This window comes from Hyperolius riggenbachi, chromosome 3, assembly GCF_040937935.1.
Source record: "Hyperolius riggenbachi isolate aHypRig1 chromosome 3, aHypRig1.pri, whole genome shotgun sequence".
Classification (NCBI taxonomy): domain Eukaryota; kingdom Metazoa; phylum Chordata; class Amphibia; order Anura; family Hyperoliidae; genus Hyperolius; species Hyperolius riggenbachi.
In genome coordinates, this window is record NC_090648.1 from 80949057 (window position 1) to 80968428 (window position 19372).

The window sequence follows — 19372 nt, forward strand, 5'->3', positions numbered from 1 at the left end:
TGTGAATACGGTTTACGGCAGGCTGCTTTCTGCACTCCTCTTGCAACCTTCTTCAAGCTTTTAGAACAGCATTGTGAATATCTGGACTCAGAGAGAGCAAATTCATGACATTTTTATAGAGATTATCTCTCAAAGAAGTTCTCGCTACAGAAGACGTTCAGTGGAATAGGGCACTACAACGAGGCCCGGTCTCCTTGCGGCCGCAAGAAAAACTTGCTATACGTATGTCAGCAGTAGGGCCAGTGGCGCAATGGATAACGCGTCTGACTACGGATCAGAAGATTGTAGGTTCGACTCCTACCTTGCTCGATTAACATGCCGTGATCGTATAGTGGTTAGTACTCTGCGTTGTGGCCGCAGCAACCCCGGTTCGAATCCGGGTCACGGCAGGCTCTTTACTTTCTTCCTCTGCAACTATTTCTTCAGGTTGCAACCAATCTAGTGACTTTCTAAAGCATCCAGGAACCTTCGGCTCTGCTTGCTTCACTTCTTCATTACAACATTTTGCCTTTCTCTGCTTTGTAGCATCTTCAAACATCTTCACAAACACCATCCTCACATGGCATCTTGGCCTCACCAGTTGCCAGTCCCTTGCTAAGCCTAGGCCAACTTTCACCACTTGCCTTCCCCAAGAAACCCGCACAAGAAAAAGACCTATGTTACACAGAGCACTTGAGCATCAATTCACCTTGGCGCCCATACTTTGGATGGCTGCTAGCAATGCTTAAAGGACAACTCTGCTTTGACATTGTTCTGCACAGACAACTTTAACAGCAGACCCTGATCAATCATGCAGAGATAATGCTTTGAGGATTTTGCTCCTAGAAGGAGATAGAAGAACTTAGCCTGCCGTGCCCCACTCACAACAGACAGCTGCTCAGACAGAGGACCCTTTCCATACTGCTTGGCTTCACTCCTTGTCTTCACCCAGCAACTTTCCCGTTAACACTAACTACACTCGGTGCGGCTGCAACAACAACAGCTTAAGAAATGTGTGAATAACTCCGGGACTAGCATACAAAATGTGCCCTGATCCTATAGTGGCTAGTACTCTTTGTTATGGCTGCAAGCAACCTGGTGTGAATACGGTTTACGGCAGGCTGCTTTCTGCACTCCTCTTGCAACCTTCTTCAAGCTTTTAGAACAGCATTGTGAATATCTGGACTCAGAGAGAGCAAATTCATGACATTTTTATAGAGATTATCTCTCAAAGAAGTTCTCGCTACAGAAGACGTTCAGTGGAATAGGGCACTTCAACGAGGCCCGGTCTCCTTGCGGCCGCAAGAAAAACTTGCTATACGTATGTCAGCAGTAGGGCCAGTGGCGCAATGGATAACGCGTCTGACTACGGATCAGAAGATTGTAGGTTCGACTCCTACCTGGCTCGATTAACATGCCGTGATCGTATAGTGGTTAGTACTCTGCGTTGTGGCCGCAGCAACCCCGGTTCGAATCCGGGTCACGGCAGGCTCTTTACTTTCTTCCTCTGCAACTATTTCTTCAGGTTGCAACCAATCTAGTGACTTTCTAAAGCATCCAGGAACCTTCGGCTCTGCTTGCTTCACTTCTTCATTACAACATTTTGCCTTTCTCTGCTTTGTAGCATCTTCAAACATCTTCACAAACACCATCCTCACATGGCATCTTGGCCTCACCAGTTGCCAGTCCCTTGCTAAGCCTAGGCCAACTTTCACCACTTGCCTTCCCCAAGAAACCCGCACAAGAAAAAGACCTATGTTACACAGAGCACTTGAGCATCAATTCACCTTGGCGCCCATACTTTGGATGGCTGCTAGCAATGCTTAAAGGACAACTCTGCTTTGACATTGTTCTGCACAGACAACTTTAACAGCAGACCCTGATCAATCATGCAGAGATAATGCTTTGAGGATTTTGCTCCTAGAAGGAGATAGAAGAACTTAGCCTGCCGTGCCCCACTCACAACAGACAGCTGCTCAGACAGAGGACCCTTTCCATACTGCTTGGCTTCACTCCTTGTCTTCACCCAGCAACTTTCCCGTTAACACTAACTACACTCGGTGCGGCTGCAACAACAACAGCTTAAGAAATGTGTGAATAACTCCGGGACTAGCATACAAAATGTGCCCTGATCCTATCGTGGCTAGTACTCTTTGTTATGGCTGCAAGCAACCTGGTGTGAATACGGTTTACGGCAGGCTGCTTTCTGCACTCCTCTTGCAACCTTCTTCAAGCTTTTAGAACAGCATTGTGAATATCTGGACTCAGAGAGAGCAAATTCATGACATTTTTATAGAGATTATCTCTCAAAGAAGTTCTCGCTACAGAAGACGTTCAGTGGAATAGGGCACTTCAACGAGGCCCGGTCTCCTTGCGGCCGCAAGAAAAACTTGCTATACGTATGTCAGCAGTAGGGCCAGTGGCGCAATGGATAACGCGTCTGACTACGGATCAGAAGATTGTAGGTTCGACTCCTACCTGGCTCGATTAACATGCTGTGATCGTATAGTGGTTAGTACTCTGCGTTGTGGCCGCAGCAACCCCTGTTCGAATCCGGGTCACGGCAGGCTCTTTACTTTTTTCCTCTGCAACTATTTCTTCAGGTTGCAACCAATCTAGTGACTTTCTAAAGCATCCAGGAACCTTCGGCTCTGCTTGCTTCACTTCTTCATTACAACATTTTGCCTTTCTCTGCTTTGTAGCATCTTCAAACATCTTCACAAACACCATCCTCACATGGCATCTTGGCCTCACCAGTTGCCAGTCCCTTGCTAAGCCTAGGCCAACTTTCACCACTTGCCTTCCCCAAGAAACCCGCACAAGAAAAAGACCTATGTTACACAGAGCACTTGAGCATCAATTCACCTTGGCGCCCATACTTTGGATGGCTGCTAGCAATGCTTAAAGGACAACTCTGCTTTGACATTGTTCTGCACAGACAACTTTAACAGCAGACCCTGATCAATCATGCAGAGATAATGCTTTGAGGATTTTGCTCCTAGAAGGAGATAGAAGAACTTAGCCTGCCGTGCCCCACTCACAACAGACAGCTGCTCAGACAGAGGACCCTTTCCATACTGCTTGGCTTCACTCCTTGTCTTCACCCAGCAACTTTCCCGTTAACACTAACTACACTCGGTGCGGCTGCAACAACAACAGCTTAAGAAATGTGTGAATAACTCCGGGACTAGCATACAAAATGTGCCCTGATCCTATAGTGGCTAGTACTCTTTGTTATGGCTGCAAGCAACCTGGTGTGAATACGGTTTACGGCAGGCTGCTTTCTGCACTCCTCTTGCAACCTTCTTCAAGCTTTTAGAACAGCATTGTGAATATCTGGACTCAGAGAGAGCAAATTCATGACATTTTTATAGAGATTATCTCTCAAAGAAGTTCTCGCTACAGAAGACGTTCAGTGGAATAGGGCACTTCAACGAGGCCCGGTCTCCTTGCGGCCACAAGAAAAACTTGCTATACGTATGTCAGCAGTAGGGCCAGTGGCGCAATGGATAACGCGTCTGACTACGGATCAGAAGATTGTAGGTTCGACTCCTACCTGGCTCGATTAACATGCCGTGATCGTATAGTGGTTAGTACTCTGCGTTGTGGCCGCAGCAACCCCGGTTTGAATCTGGGTCACGGCAGGCTCTTTACTTTCTTCCTCTGCAACTATTTCTTCAGGTTGCAACCAATCTAGTGACTTTCTAAAGCATCCAGGAACCTTCGGCTCTGCTTGCTTCACTCCTTCATTACAACATTTTGCCTTTCTCTGCTTTGTAGCATCTTCAAACATCTTCACAAACACCATCCTCACATGGCATCTTGGCCTCACCAGTTGCCAGTCCCTTGCTAAGCCTAGGCCAACTTTCACCACTTGCCTTCCCCAAGAAACCCGCACAAGAAAAAGACCTATGTTACACAGAGCACTTGAGCATCAATTCACCTTGGCGCCCATACTTTGGATGGCTGCTAGCAATGCTTAAAGGACAACTCTGCTTTGACATTGTTCTGCACAGACAACTTTAACAGCAGACCCTGATCAATCATGCAGAGATAATGCTTTGAGGATTTTGCTCCTAGAAGGAGATAGAAGAACTTAGCCTGCCGTGCCCCACTCACAACAGACAGCTGCTCAGACAGAGGACCCTTTCCATACTGCTTGGCTTCACTCCTTGTCTTCACCCAGCAACTTTCCCGTTAACACTAACTACACTCGGTGCGGCTGCAACAACAACAACTTAAGAAATGTGTGAATAACTCCGGGACTAGCATACAAAATGTGCCCTGATCCTATAGTGGCTAGTACTCTTTGTTATGGCTGCAAGCAACCTGGTGTGAATACGGTTTACGGCAGGCTGCTTTCTGCACTCCTCTTGCAACCTTCTTCAAGCTTTTAGAACAGCATTGTGAATATCTGGACTCAGAGAGAGCAAATTCATGACATTTTTATAGAGATTATCTCTCAAAGAAGTTCTCGCTACAGAAGACGTTCAGTGGAATAGGGCACTTCAACGAGGCCCGGTCTCCTTGCGGCCGCAAGAAAAACTTGCTATACGTATGTCAGCAGTAGGGCCAGTGGCGCAATGGATAACGCGTCTGACTACGGATCAGAAGATTGTAGGTTCGACTCCTACCTGGCTCGATTAACATGCCGTGATCGTATAGTGGTTAGTACTCTGCGTTGTGGCCGCAGCAACCCCGGTTCGAATCCGGGTCACGGCAGGCTCTTTACTTTCTTCCTCTGCAACTATTTCTTCAGGTTGCAACCAATCTAGTGACTTTCTAAAGCATCCAGGAACCTTCGGCTCTGCTTGCTTCACTTCTTCATTACAACATTTTGCCTTTCTCTGCTTTGTAGCATCTTCAAACATCTTCACAAACACCATCCTCACATGGCATCTTGGCCTCACCAGTTGCCAGTCCCTTGCTAAGCCTAGGCCAACTTTCACCACTTGCCTTCCCCAAGAAACCCGCACAAGAAAAAGACCTATGTTACACAGAGCACTTGAGCATCAATTCACCTTGGCGCCCATACTTTGGATGGCTGCTAGCAATGCTTAAAGGACAACTCTGCTTTGACATTGTTCTGCACAGACAACTTTAACAGCAGACCCTGATCAATCATGCAGAGATAATGCTTTGAGGATTTTGCTCCTAGAAGGAGATAGAAGAACTTAGCCTGCCGTGCCCCACTCACAACAGACAGCTGCTCAGACAGAGGACCCTTTCCATACTGCTTGGCTTCACTCCTTGTCTTCACCCAGCAACTTTCCCGTTAACACTAACTACACTCGGTGCGGCTGCAACAACAACAGCTTAAGAAATGTGTGAATAACTCCGGGACTAGCATACAAAATGTGCCCTGATCCTATAGTGGCTAGTACTCTTTGTTATGGCTGCAAGCAACCTGGTGTGAATACGGTTTACGGCAGGCTGCTTTCTGCACTCCTCTTGCAACCTTCTTCAAGCTTTTAGAACAGCATTGTGAATATCTGGACTCAGAGAGAGCAAATTCATGACATTTTTATAGAGATTATCTCTCAAAGAAGTTCTCGCTACAGAAGACGTTCAGTGGAATAGGGCACTTCAACGAGGCCCGGTCTCCTTGCGGCCGCAAGAAAAACTTGCTATACGTATGTCAGCAGTAGGGCCAGTGGCGCAATGGATAACGCGTCTGATTACGGATCAGAAGATTGTAGGTTCGACTCCTACCTGGCTCGATTAACATGCCGTGATCGTATAGTGGTTAGTACTCTGCGTTGTGGCCGCAGCAACCCCGGTTTGAATCCGGGTCACGGCAGGCTCTTTACTTTCTTCCTCTGCAACTATTTCTTCAGGTTGCAACCAATCTAGTGACTTTCTAAAGCATCCAGGAACCTTCGGCTCTGCTTGCTTCACTTCTTCATTACAACATTTTGCCTTTCTCTGCTTTGTAACATCTTCAAACATCTTCACAAACACCATCCTCACATGGCATCTTGGCCTCACCAGTTGCCAGTCCCTTGCTAAGCCTAGGCCAACTTTCACCACTTGCCTTCCCCAAGAAACCCGCACAAGAAAAAGACCTATGTTACACAGAGCACTTGAGCATCAATTCACCTTGGCGCCCATACTTTGGATGGCTGCTAGCAATGCTTAAAGGACAACTCTGCTTTGACATTGTTCTGCACAGACAACTTTAACAGCAGACCCTGATCAATCATGCAGAGATAATGCTTTGAGGATTTTGCTCCTAGAAGGAGATAGAAGAACTTAGCCTGCCGTGCCCCACTCACAACAGACAGCTGCTCAGACAGAGGACCCTTTCCATACTGCTTGGCTTCACTCCTTGTCTTCACCCAGCAACTTTCCCGTTAACACTAACTACACTCGGTGCGGCTGCAACAACAACAGCTTAAGAAATGTGTGAATAACTCCGGGACTAGCATACAAAATGTGCCCTGATCCTATAGTGGCTAGTACTCTTTGTTATGGCTGCAAGCAACCTGGTGTGAATACGGTTTACGGCAGGCTGCTTTCTGCACTCCTCTTGCAACCTTCTTCAAGCTTTTAGAACAGCATTGTGAATATCTGGACTCAGAGAGAGCAAATTCATGACATTTTTATAGAGATTATCTCTCAAAGAAGTTCTCGCTACAGAAGACGTTCAGTGGAATAGGGCACTTCAACGAGGCCCGGTCTCCTTGCGGCCGCAAGAAAAACTTGCTATACGTATGTCAGCAGTAGGGCCAGTGGCGCAATGGATAACGCGTCTGATTACGGATCAGAAGATTGTAGGTTCGACTCCTACCTGGCTCGATTAACATGCCGTGATCGTATAGTGGTTAGTACTCTGCGTTGTGGCCGCAGCAACCCCGGTTTGAATCCGGGTCACGGCAGGCTCTTTACTTTCTTCCTCTGCAACTATTTCTTCAGGTTGCAACCAATCTAGTGACTTTCTAAAGCATCCAGGAACCTTCGGCTCTGCTTGCTTCACTTCTTCATTACAACATTTTGCCTTTCTCTGCTTTGTAGCATCTTCAAACATCTTCACAAACACCATCCTCACATGGCATCTTGGCCTCACCAGTTGCCAGTCCCTTGCTAAGCCTAGGCCAACTTTCACCACTTGCCTTCCCCAAGAAACCCGCACAAGAAAAAGACCTATGTTACACAGAGCACTTGAGCATCAATTCACCTTGGCGCCCATACTTTGGATGGCTGCTAGCAATGCTTAAAGGACAACTCTGCTTTGACATTGTTCTGCACAGACAACTTTAACAGCAGACCCTGATCAATCATGCAGAGATAATGCTTTGAGGATTTTGCTCCTAGAAGGAGATAGAAGAACTTAGCCTGCCGTGCCCCACTCACAACAGACAGCTGCTCAGACAGAGGACCCTTTCCATACTGCTTGGCTTCACTCCTTGTCTTCACCCAGCAACTTTCCCGTTAACACTAACTACACTCGGTGCGGCTGCAACAACAACAGCTTAAGAAATGTGTGAATAACTCCGGGACTAGCATACAAAATGTGCCCTGATCCTATAGTGGCTAGTACTCTTTGTTATGGCTGCAAGCAACCTGGTGTGAATACGGTTTACGGCAGGCTGCTTTCTGCACTCCTCTTGCAACCTTCTTCAAGCTTTTAGAACAGCATTGTGAATATCTGGACTCAGAGAGAGCAAATTCATGACATTTTTATAGAGATTATCTCTCAAAGAAGTTCTCGCTACAGAAGACGTTCAGTGGAATAGGGCACTTCAACGAGGCCCGGTCTCCTTGCGGCCGCAAGAAAAACTTGCTATACGTATGTCAGCAGTAGGGCCAGTGGCGCAATGGATAACGCGTCTGACTACGGATCAGAAGATTGTAGGTTCGACTCCTACCTGGCTCGATTAACATGCCGTGATCGTATAGTGGTTAGTACTCTGCGTAGTGGCCGCAGCAACCCTGGTTCGAATCCGGGTCACGGCAGGCTCTTTACTTTCTTCCTCTGCAACTATTTCTTCAGGTTGCAACCAATCTAGTGACTTTCTAAAGCATCCAGGAACCTTCGGCTCTGCTTGCTTCACTTCTTCATTACAACATTTTGCCTTTCTCTGCTTTGTAGCATCTTCAAACATCTTCACAAACACCATCCTCACATGGCATCTTGGCCTCACCAGTTGCCAGTCCCTTGCTAAGCCTAGGCCAACTTTCACCACTTGCCTTCCCCAAGAAACCCGCACAAGAAAAAGACCTATGTTACACAGAGCACTTGAGCATCAATTCACCTTGGCGCCCATACTTTGGATGGCTGCTAGCAATGCTTAAAGGACAACTCTGCTTTGACATTGTTCTGCACAGACAACTTTAACAGCAGACCCTGATCAATCATGCAGAGATAATGCTTTGAGGATTTTGCTCCTAGAAGGAGATAGAAGAACTTAGCCTGCCGTGCCCCACTCACAACAGACAGCTGCTCAGACAGAGGACCCTTTCCATACTGCTTGGCTTCACTCCTTGTCTTCACCCAGCAACTTTCCCGTTAACACTAACTACACTCGGTGCGGCTGCAACAACAACAGCTTAAGAAATGTGAGAATAACTCCGGGACTAGCATACAAAATGTGCCCTGATCCTATAGTGGCTAGTACTCTTTGTTATGGCTGCAAGCAACCTGGTGTGAATACGGTTTACGGCAGGCTGCTTTCTGCACTCCTCTTGCAACCTTCTTCAAGCTTTTAGAACAGCATTGTGAATATCTGGACTCAGAGAGAGCAAATTCATGACATTTTTATAGAGATTATCTCTCAAAGAAGTTCTCGCTACAGAAGACGTTCAGTGGAATAGGGCACTTCAACGAGGCCCGGTCTCCTTGCGGCCGCAAGAAAAACTTGCTATACGTATGTCAGCAGTAGGGCCAGTGGCGCAATGGATAACGCGTCTGATTACGGATCAGAAGATTGTAGGTTCGACTCCTACCTGGCTCGATTAACATGCCGTGATCGTATAGTGGTTAGTACTCTGCGTTGTGGCCGCAGCAACCCCGGTTTGAATCCGGGTCACGGCAGGCTCTTTACTTTCTTCCTCTGCAACTATTTCTTCAGGTTGCAACCAATCTAGTGACTTTCTAAAGCATCCAGGAACCTTCGGCTCTGCTTGCTTCACTTCTTCATTACAACATTTTGCCTTTCTCTGCTTTGTAACATCTTCAAACATCTTCACAAACACCATCCTCACATGGCATCTTGGCCTCACCAGTTGCCAGTCCCTTGCTAAGCCTAGGCCAACTTTCACCACTTGCCTTCCCCAAGAAACCCGCACAAGAAAAAGACCTATGTTACACAGAGCACTTGAGCATCAATTCACCTTGGCGCCCATACTTTGGATGGCTGCTAGCAATGCTTAAAGGACAACTCTGCTTTGACATTGTTCTGCACAGACAACTTTAACAGCAGACCCTGATCAATCATGCAGAGATAATGCTTTGAGGATTTTGCTCCTAGAAGGAGATAGAAGAACTTAGCCTGCCGTGCCCCACTCACAACAGACAGCTGCTCAGACAGAGGACCCTTTCCATACTGCTTGGCTTCACTCCTTGTCTTCACCCAGCAACTTTCCCGTTAACACTAACTACACTCGGTGCGGCTGCAACAACAACAGCTTAAGAAATGTGTGAATAACTCCGGGACTAGCATACAAAATGTGCCCTGATCCTATAGTGGCTAGTACTCTTTGTTATGGCTGCAAGCAACCTGGTGTGAATACGGTTTACGGCAGGCTGCTTTCTGCACTCCTCTTGCAACCTTCTTCAAGCTTTTAGAACAGCATTGTGAATATCTGGACTCAGAGAGAGCAAATTCATGACATTTTTATAGAGATTATCTCTCAAAGAAGTTCTCGCTACAGAAGACGTTCAGTGGAATAGGGCACTTCAACGAGGCCCGGTCTCCTTGCGGCCGCAAGAAAAACTTGCTATACGTATGTCAGCAGTAGGGCCAGTGGCGCAATGGATAACGCGTCTGATTACGGATCAGAAGATTGTAGGTTCGACTCCTACCTGGCTCGATTAACATGCCGTGATCGTATAGTGGTTAGTACTCTGCGTTGTGGCCGCAGCAACCCCGGTTTGAATCCGGGTCACGGCAGGCTCTTTACTTTCTTCCTCTGCAACTATTTCTTCAGGTTGCAACCAATCTAGTGACTTTCTAAAGCATCCAGGAACCTTCGGCTCTGCTTGCTTCACTTCTTCATTACAACATTTTGCCTTTCTCTGCTTTGTAGCATCTTCAAACATCTTCACAAACACCATCCTCACATGGCATCTTGGCCTCACCAGTTGCCAGTCCCTTGCTAAGCCTAGGCCAACTTTCACCACTTGCCTTCCCCAAGAAACCCGCACAAGAAAAAGACCTATGTTACACAGAGCACTTGAGCATCAATTCACCTTGGCGCCCATACTTTGGATGGCTGCTAGCAATGCTTAAAGGACAACTCTGCTTTGACATTGTTCTGCACAGACAACTTTAACAGCAGACCCTGATCAATCATGCAGAGATAATGCTTTGAGGATTTTGCTCCTAGAAGGAGATAGAAGAACTTAGCCTGCCGTGCCCCACTCACAACAGACAGCTGCTCAGACAGAGGACCCTTTCCATACTGCTTGGCTTCACTCCTTGTCTTCACCCAGCAACTTTCCCGTTAACACTAACTACACTCGGTGCGGCTGCAACAACAACAGCTTAAGAAATGTGTGAATAACTCCGGGACTAGCATACAAAATGTGCCCTGATCCTATAGTGGCTAGTACTCTTTGTTATGGCTGCAAGCAACCTGGTGTGAATACGGTTTACGGCAGGCTGCTTTCTGCACTCCTCTTGCAACCTTCTTCAAGCTTTTAGAACAGCATTGTGAATATCTGGACTCAGAGAGAGCAAATTCATGACATTTTTATAGAGATTATCTCTCAAAGAAGTTCTCGCTACAGAAGACGTTCAGTGGAATAGGGCACTTCAACGAGGCCCGGTCTCCTTGCGGCCGCAAGAAAAACTTGCTATACGTATGTCAGCAGTAGGGCCAGTGGCGCAATGGATAACGCGTCTGACTACGGATCAGAAGATTGTAGGTTCGACTCCTACCTGGCTCGATTAACATGCCGTGATCGTATAGTGGTTAGTACTCTGCGTTGTGGCCGCAGCAACCCTGGTTCGAATCCGGGTCACGGCAGGCTCTTTACTTTCTTCCTCTGCAACTATTTCTTCAGGTTGCAACCAATCTAGTGACTTTCTAAAGCATCCAGGAACCTTCGGCTCTGCTTGCTTCACTTCTTCATTACAACATTTTGCCTTTCTCTGCTTTGTAGCATCTTCAAACATCTTCACAAACACCATCCTCACATGGCATCTTGGCCTCACCAGTTGCCAGTCCCTTGCTAAGCCTAGGCCAACTTTCACCACTTGCCTTCCCCAAGAAACCCGCACAAGAAAAAGACCTATGTTACACAGAGCACTTGAGCATCAATTCACCTTGGCGCCCATACTTTGGATGGCTGCTAGCAATGCTTAAAGGACAACTCTGCTTTGACATTGTTCTGCACAGACAACTTTAACAGCAGACCCTGATCAATCATGCAGAGATAATGCTTTGAGGATTTTGCTCCTAGAAGGAGATAGAAGAACTTAGCCTGCCGTGCCCCACTCACAACAGACAGCTGCTCAGACAGAGGACCCTTTCCATACTGCTTGGCTTCACTCCTTGTCTTCACCCAGCAACTTTCCCGTTAACACTAACTACACTCGGTGCGGCTGCAACAACAACAGCTTAAGAAATGTGTGAATAACTCCGGGACTAGCATACAAAATGTGCCCTGATCCTATAGTGGCTAGTACTCTTTGTTATGGCTGCAAGCAACCTGGTGTGAATACGGTTTACGGCAGGCTGCTTTCTGCACTCCTCTTGCAACCTTCTTCAAGCTTTTAGAACAGCATTGTGAATATCTGGACTCAGAGAGAGCAAATTCATGACATTTTTATAGAGATTATCTCTCAAAGAAGTTCTTGCTACAGAAGACGTTCAGTGGAATAGGGCACTTCAACGAGGCCCGGTCTCCTTGCGGCCACAAGAAAAACTTGCTATACGTATGTCAGCAGTAGGGCCAGTGGCGCAATGGATAACGCGTCTGACTACGGATCAGAAGATTGTAGGTTCGACTCCTACCTGGCTCGATTAACATGCCGTGATCGTATAGTGGTTAGTACTCTGCGTTGTGGCCGCAGCAACCCCGGTTCGAATCTGGGTCACGGCAGGCTCTTTACTTTCTTCCTCTGCAACTATTTCTTCAGGTTGCAACCAATCTAGTGACTTTCTAAAGCATCCAGGAACCTTCGGCTCTGCTTGCTTCACTCCTTCATTACAACATTTTGCCTTTCTCTGCTTTGTAGCATCTTCAAACATCTTCACAAACACCATCCTCACATGGCATCTTGGCCTCACCAGTTGCCAGTCCCTTGCTAAGCCTAGGCCAACTTTCACCACTTGCCTTCCCCAAGAAACCCGCACAAGAAAAAGACCTATGTTACACAGAGCACTTGAGCATCAATTCACCTTGGCGCCCATACTTTGGATGGCTGCTAGCAATGCTTAAAGGACAACTCTGCTTTGACATTGTTCTGCACAGACAACTTTAACAGCAGACCCTGATCAATCATGCAGAGATAATGCTTTGAGGATTTTGCTCCTAGAAGGAGATAGAAGAACTTAGCCTGCCGTGCCCCACTCACAACAGACAGCTGCTCAGACAGAGGACCCTTTCCATACTGCTTGGCTTCACTCCTTGTCTTTACCCAGCAACTTTCCCGTTAACACTAACTACACTCGGTGCGGCTGCAACAACAACAACTTAAGAAATGTGTGAATAACTCCGGGACTAGCATACAAAATGTGCCCTGATCCTATAGTGGCTAGTACTCTTTGTTATGGCTGCAAGCAACCTGGTGTGAATACGGTTTACGGCAGGCTGCTTTCTGCACTCCTCTTGCAACCTTCTTCAAGCTTTTAGAACAGCATTGTGAATATCTGGACTCAGAGAGAGCAAATTCATGACATTTTTATAGAGATTATCTCTCAAAGAAGTTCTCGCTACAGAAGACGTTCAGTGGAATAGGGCACTTCAACGAGGCCCGGTCTCCTTGCGGCCGCAAGAAAAACTTGCTATACGTATGTCAGCAGTAGGGCCAGTGGCGCAATGGATAACGCGTCTGACTACGGATCAGAAGATTGTAGGTTCGACTCCTACCTGGCTCGATTAACATGCCGTGATCGTATAGTGGTTAGTACTCTGCGTTGTGGCCGCAGCAACCCCGGTTCGAATCCGGGTCACGGCAGGCTCTTTACTTTCTTCCTCTGCAACTATTTCTTCAGGTTGCAACCAATCTAGTGACTTTCTAAAGCATCCAGGAACCTTCGGCTCTGCTTGCTTCACTTCTTCATTACAACATTTTGCCTTTCTCTGCTTTGTAGCATCTTCAAACATCTTCACAAACACCATCCTCACATGGCATCTTGGCCTCACCAGTTGCCAGTCCCTTGCTAAGCCTAGGCCAACTTTCACCACTTGCCTTCCCCAAGAAACCCGCACAAGAAAAAGACCTATGTTACACAGAGCACTTGAGCATCAATTCACCTTGGCGCCCATACTTTGGATGGCTGCTAGCAATGCTTAAAGGACAACTCTGCTTTGACATTGTTCTGCACAGACAACTTTAACAGCAGACCCTGATCAATCATGCAGAGATAATGCTTTGAGGATTTTGCTCCTAGAAGGAGATAGAAGAACTTAGCCTGCCGTGCCCCACTCACAACAGACAGCTGCTCAGACAGAGGACCCTTTCCATACTGCTTGGCTTCACTCCTTGTCTTCACCCAGCAACTTTCCCGTTAACACTAACTACACTCGGTGCGGCTGCAACAACAACAGCTTAAGAAATGTGTGAATAACTCCGGGACTAGCATACAAAATGTGCCCTGATCCTATAGTGGCTAGTACTCTTTGTTATGGCTGCAAGCAACCTGGTGTGAATACGGTTTACGGCAGGCTGCTTTCTGCACTCCTCTTGCAACCTTCTTCAAGCTTTTAGAACAGCATTGTGAATATCTGGACTCAGAGAGAGCAAATTCATGACATTTTTATAGAGATTATCTCTCAAAGAAGTTCTCGCTACAGAAGACGTTCAGTGGAATAGGGCACTTCAACGAGGCCCGGTCTCCTTGCGGCCGCAAGAAAAACTTGCTATACGTATGTCAGCAGTAGGGCCAGTGGCGCAATGGATAACGCGTCTGATTACGGATCAGAAGATTGTAGGTTCGACTCCTACCTGGCTTGATTAACATGCCGTGATCGTATAGTGGTTAGTACTCTGCGTTGTGGCCGCAGCAACCCCGGTTTGAATCCGGGTCACGGCAGGCTCTTTACTTTCTTCCTCTGCAACTATTTCTTCAGGTTGCAACCAATCTAGTGACTTTCTAAAGCATCCAGGAACCTTCGGCTCTGCTTGCTTCACTTCTTCATTACAACATTTTGCCTTTCTCTGCTTTGTAGCATCTTCAAACATCTTCACAAACACCATCCTCACGTGGCATCTTGGCCTCACCAGTTGCCAGTCCCTTGCTAAGCCTAGGCCAACTTTCACCACTTGCCTTCCCCAAGAAACCCGCACAAGAAAAAGACCTATGTTACACAGAGCACTTGAGCATCAATTCACCTTGGCGCCCATACTTTGGATGGCTGCTAGCAATGCTTAAAGGACAACTCTGCTTTGACATTGTTCTGCACAGACAACTTTAACAGCAGACCCTGATCAATCATGCAGAGATAATGCTTTGAGGATTTTGCTCCTAGAAGGAGATAGAAGAACTTAGCCTGCCGTGCCCCACTCACAACAGACAGCTGCTCAGACAGAGGACCCTTTCCATACTGCTTGGCTTCACTCCTTGTCTTCACCCAGCAACTTTCCCGTTAACACTAACTACACTCGGTGCGGCTGCAACAACAACAGCTTAAGAAATGTGTGAATAACTCCGGGACTAGCATACAAAATGTGCCCTGATCCTATAGTGGCTAGTACTCTTTGTTATGGCTGCAAGCAACCTGGTGTGAATACGGTTTACGGCAGGCTGCTTTCTGCACTCCTCTTGCAACCTTCTTCAAGCTTTTAGAACAGCATTGTGAATATCTGGACTCAGAGAGAGCAAATTCATGACATTTTTATAGAGATTATCTCTCAAAGAAGTTCTCGCTACAGAAGACGTTCAGTGGAATAGGGCACTTCAACGAGGCCCGGTCTCCTTGCGGCCGCAAGAAAAACTTGCTATACGTATGTCAGCAGTAGGGCCAGTGGCGCAATGGATAACGCGTCTGATTACGGATCAGAAGATTGTAGGTTCGACTCCTACCTGGCTCGATTAACATGCTGTGATCGTATAGTGGTTAGTACTCTGCGTTGTGGCCGCAGCAACCCCGGTTCGAATCCGGGTCACGGCAGGCTCTTTACTTTCTTCCTCTGCAACTGTTTCTTCAGGTTGCAACCAATCTAGTGACTTTCTAAAGCATCCAGGAACCTTCGGCTCTGCTTGCTTCACTTCTTCATTACAACATTTTGCCTTTCTCTGCTTTGTAGCATCTTCAAACATCTTCACAAACACCATCCTCACATGGCATCTTGGCCTCACCAGTTGCCAGTCCCTTGCTAAGCCTAGGCCAACTTTCACCACTTGCCTTCCCCAAGAAACCCGCACAAGAAAAAGACCTATGTTACACAGAGCACTTGAGCATCAATTCACCTTGGCGCCCATACTTTGGATGGCTGCTAGCAATGCTTAAAGGACAACTCTGCTTTGACATTGTTCTGCACAGACAACTTTAACAGCAGACCCTGATCAATCATGCAGAGATAATGCTTTGAGGATTTTGCTCCTAGAAGGAGATAGAAGAACTTAGCCTGCCGTGCCCCACTCACAACAGACAGCTGCTCAGACAGAGGACCCTTTCCATACTGCTTGGCTTCACTCCTTGTCTTCACCCAGCAACTTTCCCGTTAACACTAACTACACTCGGTGCGGCTGCAACAACAACAGCTTAAGAAATGTGTGAATAACTCCGGGACTAGCATACAAAATGTGCCCTGATCCTATAGTGGCTAGTACTCTTTGTTATGGCTGCAAGCAACCTGGTGTGAATACGGTTTACGGCAGGCTGCTTTCTGCACTCCTCTTGCAACCTTCTTCAAGCTTTTAGAACAGCATTGTGAATATCTGGACTCAGAGAGAGCAAATTCATGACATTTTTATAGAGATTATCTCTCAAAGAAGTTCTCGCTACAGAAGACGTTCAGTGGAATAGGGCACTTCAACGAGGCCCGGTCTCCTTGCGGCCGCAAGAAAAACTTGCTATACGTATGTCAGCAGTAGGGCCAGTGGCGCAATGGATAACGCGTCTGACTACGGATCAGAAGATTGTAGGTTCGACTCCTACCTGGTTCGATTAACATGCCGTGATCGTATAGTGGTTAGTACTCTGTGTTGTGGCCGCAGCAACCCCGGTTTGAATCCGGGTCACGGCAGGCTCTTTACTTTCTTCCTCTGCAACTATTTCTTCAGGTTGCAACCAATCTAGTGACTTTCTAAAGCATCCAGGAACCTTTGGCTCTGCTTGCTTCACTTCTTCATTACAACATTTTGCCTTTCTCTGCTTTGTAGCATCTTCAAACATCTTCACAAACACCATCCTCACATGGCATCTTGGCCTCACCAGTTGCCAGTCCCTTGCTAAGCCTAGGCCAACTTTCACCACTTGCCTTCCCCAAGAAACCCGCACAAGAAAAAGACCTATGTTACACAGAGCACTTGAGCATCAATTCACCTTGGCACCCATACTTTAAATGGCTGCTAGCAATGCTTAAAGGACAACTCTGCTTTGACATTGTTCTGCACAGACAACTTTAACAGCAGACCCTGATCAATCATGCAGAGATAATGCTTTGAGGATTTTGCTCCTAGAAGGAGATAGAAGAACTTAGCCTGCCGTGCCCCACTCACAACAGACAGCTGCTCAGACAGAGGACCCTTTCCATACTGCTTGGCTTCACTCCTTGTCTTCACCCAGCAACTTTCCCGTTAACACTAACTACACTCGGTGCGGCTGCAACAACAACAGCTTAAGAAATGTGTGAATAACTCCGGGACTAGCATACAAAATGTGCCCTGATCCTATAGTGGCTAGTACTCTTTGTTATGGCTGCAAGCAACCTGGTGTGAATACGGTTTACGGCAGGCTGCTTTCTGCACTCCTCTTGCAACCTTCTTCAAGCTTTTAGAACAGCATTGTGAATATCTGGACTCAGAGAGAGCAAATTCATGACATTTTTATAGAGATTATCTCTCAAAGAAGTTCTCGCTACAGAAGACGTTCAGTGGAATAGGGCACTTCAACGAGGCCCGGTCTCCTTGCGGCCGCAAGAAAAACTTGCTATACGTATGTCAGCAGTAGGGCCAGTGGCGCAATGGATAACGCGTCTGACTACGGATCAGAAGATTGTAGGTTCGACTCCTACCTGGCTCGATTAACATGCCGTGATCGTATAGTGGTTAGTACTCTGTGTTGTGGCCGCAGCAACCCCGGTTCGAATCTGGGTCACGGCAGGCTTCTTTCTTCCTCTGCAACTATTTCTTCAGGTTGCAACCAATCTAGTGACTTTCTAAAGCATCCAGGAACCTTCGGCTCTGCTTGCTTCACTTCTTCATTACAACATTTTGCCTTTCTCTGCTTTGTAGCATCTTCAAACATCTTCACAAACACCATCCTCACATGGCATCTTGGCCTCACCAGTTGCCAGTCCCTTGCTAAGCCTAGGCCAACTTTCACCACTTGCCTTCCCCAAGAAACCCGCACAAGAAAAAGACCTATGTTACACAGAGCACTTGAGCATCAATTCACCTTGGCGCCCATACTTTGGATGGCTGCTAGCAATGCTTAAAGGACAACTCTGCTTTGACATTGTTCTGCACAGACAACTTTAACAGCAGACCCTGATCAATCATGCAGAGATAATGCTTTGAGGATTTTGCTCCTAGAAGGAGATAGAAGAACTTAGCCTGCCGTGCCCCACTCACAACAGACAGCTGCTCAGACAGAGGACCCTTTCCATACTGCTTGGCTTCACTCCTTGTCTTCACCCAGCAACTTTCCCGTTAACACTAACTACACTCGGTGCGGCTGCAACAACAACAGCTTAAGAAATGTGTGAATAACTCCGGGACTAGCATACAAAATGTGCCCTGATCCTATAGTGGCTAGTACTCTTTGTTATGGCTGCAAGCAACCTGGTGTGAATACGGTTTACGGCAGGCTGCTTTCTGCACTCCTCTTGCAACCTTCTTCAAGCTTTTAGAACAGCATTGTGAATATCTGGACTCAGAGAGAGCAAATTCATGACATTTTTATAGAGATTATCTCTCAAAGAAGTTCTCGCTACAGAAGACGTTCAGTGGAATAGGGCACTTCAACGAGGCCCGGTCTCCTTGCGGCCGCAAGAAAAACTTGCTATACGTATGTCAGCAGTAGGGCCAGTGGCGCAATGGATAACGCGTCTGACTACGGATCAGAAGATTGTAGGTTCGACTCCTACCTGGCTCGATTGCCGTGATCGTATAGTGGTTAGTACTCTGCGTTGTGGCCGCAGCAACCCGGGTTCGAATCTGGGTCACGGCAGGCTCTTTACTTTCTTCCTCTGCAACTATTTCTTCAGGTTGCAACCAATCTAGTGACTTTCTAAAGCATCCAGGAACCTTAGGCTCTGCTTGCTTCACTTCTTCATTACAACATTTTGCCTTTCTCTGCTTTGTAGCATCTTCAAACATCTTCACAAACACCATCCTCACATGGCATCTTGGCCTCACCAGTTGCCAGTCCCTTGCTAAGCCTAGGCCAACTTTCACCACTTGCCTTCCCCAAGAAACCCGCACAAGAAAAAGACCTATGTTACACAGAGCACTTGAGCATCAATTCACCTTGGCGCCCATACTTTGGATGGCTGCTAGCAATGCTTAAAGGACAACTCTGCTTTGACATTGTTCTGCCCAGACAACTTTAACAGCAGACCCTGATCAATCATGCAGAGATAATGCTTTGAGGATTTTGCTCCTAGAAGGAGATAGAAGAACTTAGCCTGCCGTGCCCCACTCACAACAGACAGCTGCTCAGACAGAGGACCCTTTCCATACTGCTTGGCTTCACTCCTTGTCTTCACCCAGCAACTTTCCCGTTAACACTAACTACACTCGGTGCGGCTGCAACAACAACAGCTTAAGAAATGTGTGAATAACTCCGGGACTAGCATACAAAATGTGCCCTGATCCTATAGTGGCTAGTACTCTT

At 47.0% G+C, this 19372-nt stretch overlaps 29 non-coding genes across 29 annotated transcripts; all 29 read left to right on the top strand.

The window, feature by feature from the left end:
• The first annotated feature begins 236 nt into the window (after window positions 1-236).
• On the top strand, window positions 237-309 carry TRNAR-ACG (transfer RNA arginine (anticodon ACG)). The gene has a single exon. It is a non-coding gene; the product is annotated as a tRNA-Arg (tRNA).
• Window positions 310-317: 8 nt separating this feature from the next.
• TRNAH-GUG (transfer RNA histidin (anticodon GUG)) lies at window positions 318-389 on the top strand. The gene has a single exon. It is a non-coding gene; the product is annotated as a tRNA-His (tRNA).
• A 925-nt stretch (window positions 390-1314) lies between these two features.
• On the top strand, window positions 1315-1387 carry TRNAR-ACG (transfer RNA arginine (anticodon ACG)). The gene has a single exon. It is a non-coding gene; the product is annotated as a tRNA-Arg (tRNA).
• An 8-nt stretch (window positions 1388-1395) lies between these two features.
• Window positions 1396-1467, top strand: TRNAH-GUG (transfer RNA histidin (anticodon GUG)). The gene has a single exon. It is a non-coding gene; the product is annotated as a tRNA-His (tRNA).
• A 925-nt stretch (window positions 1468-2392) lies between these two features.
• On the top strand, window positions 2393-2465 carry TRNAR-ACG (transfer RNA arginine (anticodon ACG)). The gene has a single exon. It is a non-coding gene; the product is annotated as a tRNA-Arg (tRNA).
• A 1005-nt stretch (window positions 2466-3470) lies between these two features.
• Window positions 3471-3543, top strand: TRNAR-ACG (transfer RNA arginine (anticodon ACG)). Its single transcript has one exon. It is a non-coding gene; the product is annotated as a tRNA-Arg (tRNA).
• A 1005-nt stretch (window positions 3544-4548) lies between these two features.
• Window positions 4549-4621, top strand: TRNAR-ACG (transfer RNA arginine (anticodon ACG)). The gene has a single exon. It is a non-coding gene; the product is annotated as a tRNA-Arg (tRNA).
• An 8-nt stretch (window positions 4622-4629) lies between these two features.
• Window positions 4630-4701, top strand: TRNAH-GUG (transfer RNA histidin (anticodon GUG)). Its single transcript has one exon. It is a non-coding gene; the product is annotated as a tRNA-His (tRNA).
• A 925-nt stretch (window positions 4702-5626) lies between these two features.
• On the top strand, window positions 5627-5699 carry TRNAR-ACG (transfer RNA arginine (anticodon ACG)). Its single transcript has one exon. It is a non-coding gene; the product is annotated as a tRNA-Arg (tRNA).
• Window positions 5700-5707: 8 nt separating this feature from the next.
• TRNAH-GUG (transfer RNA histidin (anticodon GUG)) lies at window positions 5708-5779 on the top strand. Its single transcript has one exon. It is a non-coding gene; the product is annotated as a tRNA-His (tRNA).
• Window positions 5780-6704: 925 nt separating this feature from the next.
• On the top strand, window positions 6705-6777 carry TRNAR-ACG (transfer RNA arginine (anticodon ACG)). Its single transcript has one exon. It is a non-coding gene; the product is annotated as a tRNA-Arg (tRNA).
• Window positions 6778-6785: 8 nt separating this feature from the next.
• Window positions 6786-6857, top strand: TRNAH-GUG (transfer RNA histidin (anticodon GUG)). Its single transcript has one exon. It is a non-coding gene; the product is annotated as a tRNA-His (tRNA).
• A 925-nt stretch (window positions 6858-7782) lies between these two features.
• TRNAR-ACG (transfer RNA arginine (anticodon ACG)) lies at window positions 7783-7855 on the top strand. The gene has a single exon. It is a non-coding gene; the product is annotated as a tRNA-Arg (tRNA).
• A 1005-nt stretch (window positions 7856-8860) lies between these two features.
• On the top strand, window positions 8861-8933 carry TRNAR-ACG (transfer RNA arginine (anticodon ACG)). Its single transcript has one exon. It is a non-coding gene; the product is annotated as a tRNA-Arg (tRNA).
• Window positions 8934-8941: 8 nt separating this feature from the next.
• TRNAH-GUG (transfer RNA histidin (anticodon GUG)) lies at window positions 8942-9013 on the top strand. Its single transcript has one exon. It is a non-coding gene; the product is annotated as a tRNA-His (tRNA).
• A 925-nt stretch (window positions 9014-9938) lies between these two features.
• On the top strand, window positions 9939-10011 carry TRNAR-ACG (transfer RNA arginine (anticodon ACG)). The gene has a single exon. It is a non-coding gene; the product is annotated as a tRNA-Arg (tRNA).
• Window positions 10012-10019: 8 nt separating this feature from the next.
• TRNAH-GUG (transfer RNA histidin (anticodon GUG)) lies at window positions 10020-10091 on the top strand. Its single transcript has one exon. It is a non-coding gene; the product is annotated as a tRNA-His (tRNA).
• Window positions 10092-11016: 925 nt separating this feature from the next.
• TRNAR-ACG (transfer RNA arginine (anticodon ACG)) lies at window positions 11017-11089 on the top strand. Its single transcript has one exon. It is a non-coding gene; the product is annotated as a tRNA-Arg (tRNA).
• Window positions 11090-11097: 8 nt separating this feature from the next.
• TRNAH-GUG (transfer RNA histidin (anticodon GUG)) lies at window positions 11098-11169 on the top strand. Its single transcript has one exon. It is a non-coding gene; the product is annotated as a tRNA-His (tRNA).
• A 925-nt stretch (window positions 11170-12094) lies between these two features.
• TRNAR-ACG (transfer RNA arginine (anticodon ACG)) lies at window positions 12095-12167 on the top strand. Its single transcript has one exon. It is a non-coding gene; the product is annotated as a tRNA-Arg (tRNA).
• A 1005-nt stretch (window positions 12168-13172) lies between these two features.
• On the top strand, window positions 13173-13245 carry TRNAR-ACG (transfer RNA arginine (anticodon ACG)). The gene has a single exon. It is a non-coding gene; the product is annotated as a tRNA-Arg (tRNA).
• Window positions 13246-13253: 8 nt separating this feature from the next.
• TRNAH-GUG (transfer RNA histidin (anticodon GUG)) lies at window positions 13254-13325 on the top strand. The gene has a single exon. It is a non-coding gene; the product is annotated as a tRNA-His (tRNA).
• Window positions 13326-14250: 925 nt separating this feature from the next.
• On the top strand, window positions 14251-14323 carry TRNAR-ACG (transfer RNA arginine (anticodon ACG)). Its single transcript has one exon. It is a non-coding gene; the product is annotated as a tRNA-Arg (tRNA).
• Window positions 14324-14331: 8 nt separating this feature from the next.
• On the top strand, window positions 14332-14403 carry TRNAH-GUG (transfer RNA histidin (anticodon GUG)). The gene has a single exon. It is a non-coding gene; the product is annotated as a tRNA-His (tRNA).
• A 925-nt stretch (window positions 14404-15328) lies between these two features.
• On the top strand, window positions 15329-15401 carry TRNAR-ACG (transfer RNA arginine (anticodon ACG)). The gene has a single exon. It is a non-coding gene; the product is annotated as a tRNA-Arg (tRNA).
• An 8-nt stretch (window positions 15402-15409) lies between these two features.
• TRNAH-GUG (transfer RNA histidin (anticodon GUG)) lies at window positions 15410-15481 on the top strand. The gene has a single exon. It is a non-coding gene; the product is annotated as a tRNA-His (tRNA).
• Window positions 15482-16406: 925 nt separating this feature from the next.
• Window positions 16407-16479, top strand: TRNAR-ACG (transfer RNA arginine (anticodon ACG)). Its single transcript has one exon. It is a non-coding gene; the product is annotated as a tRNA-Arg (tRNA).
• A 1005-nt stretch (window positions 16480-17484) lies between these two features.
• TRNAR-ACG (transfer RNA arginine (anticodon ACG)) lies at window positions 17485-17557 on the top strand. The gene has a single exon. It is a non-coding gene; the product is annotated as a tRNA-Arg (tRNA).
• Window positions 17558-18558: 1001 nt separating this feature from the next.
• TRNAR-ACG (transfer RNA arginine (anticodon ACG)) lies at window positions 18559-18631 on the top strand. Its single transcript has one exon. It is a non-coding gene; the product is annotated as a tRNA-Arg (tRNA).
• The last annotated feature ends 741 nt before the right edge of the window (window positions 18632-19372 follow it).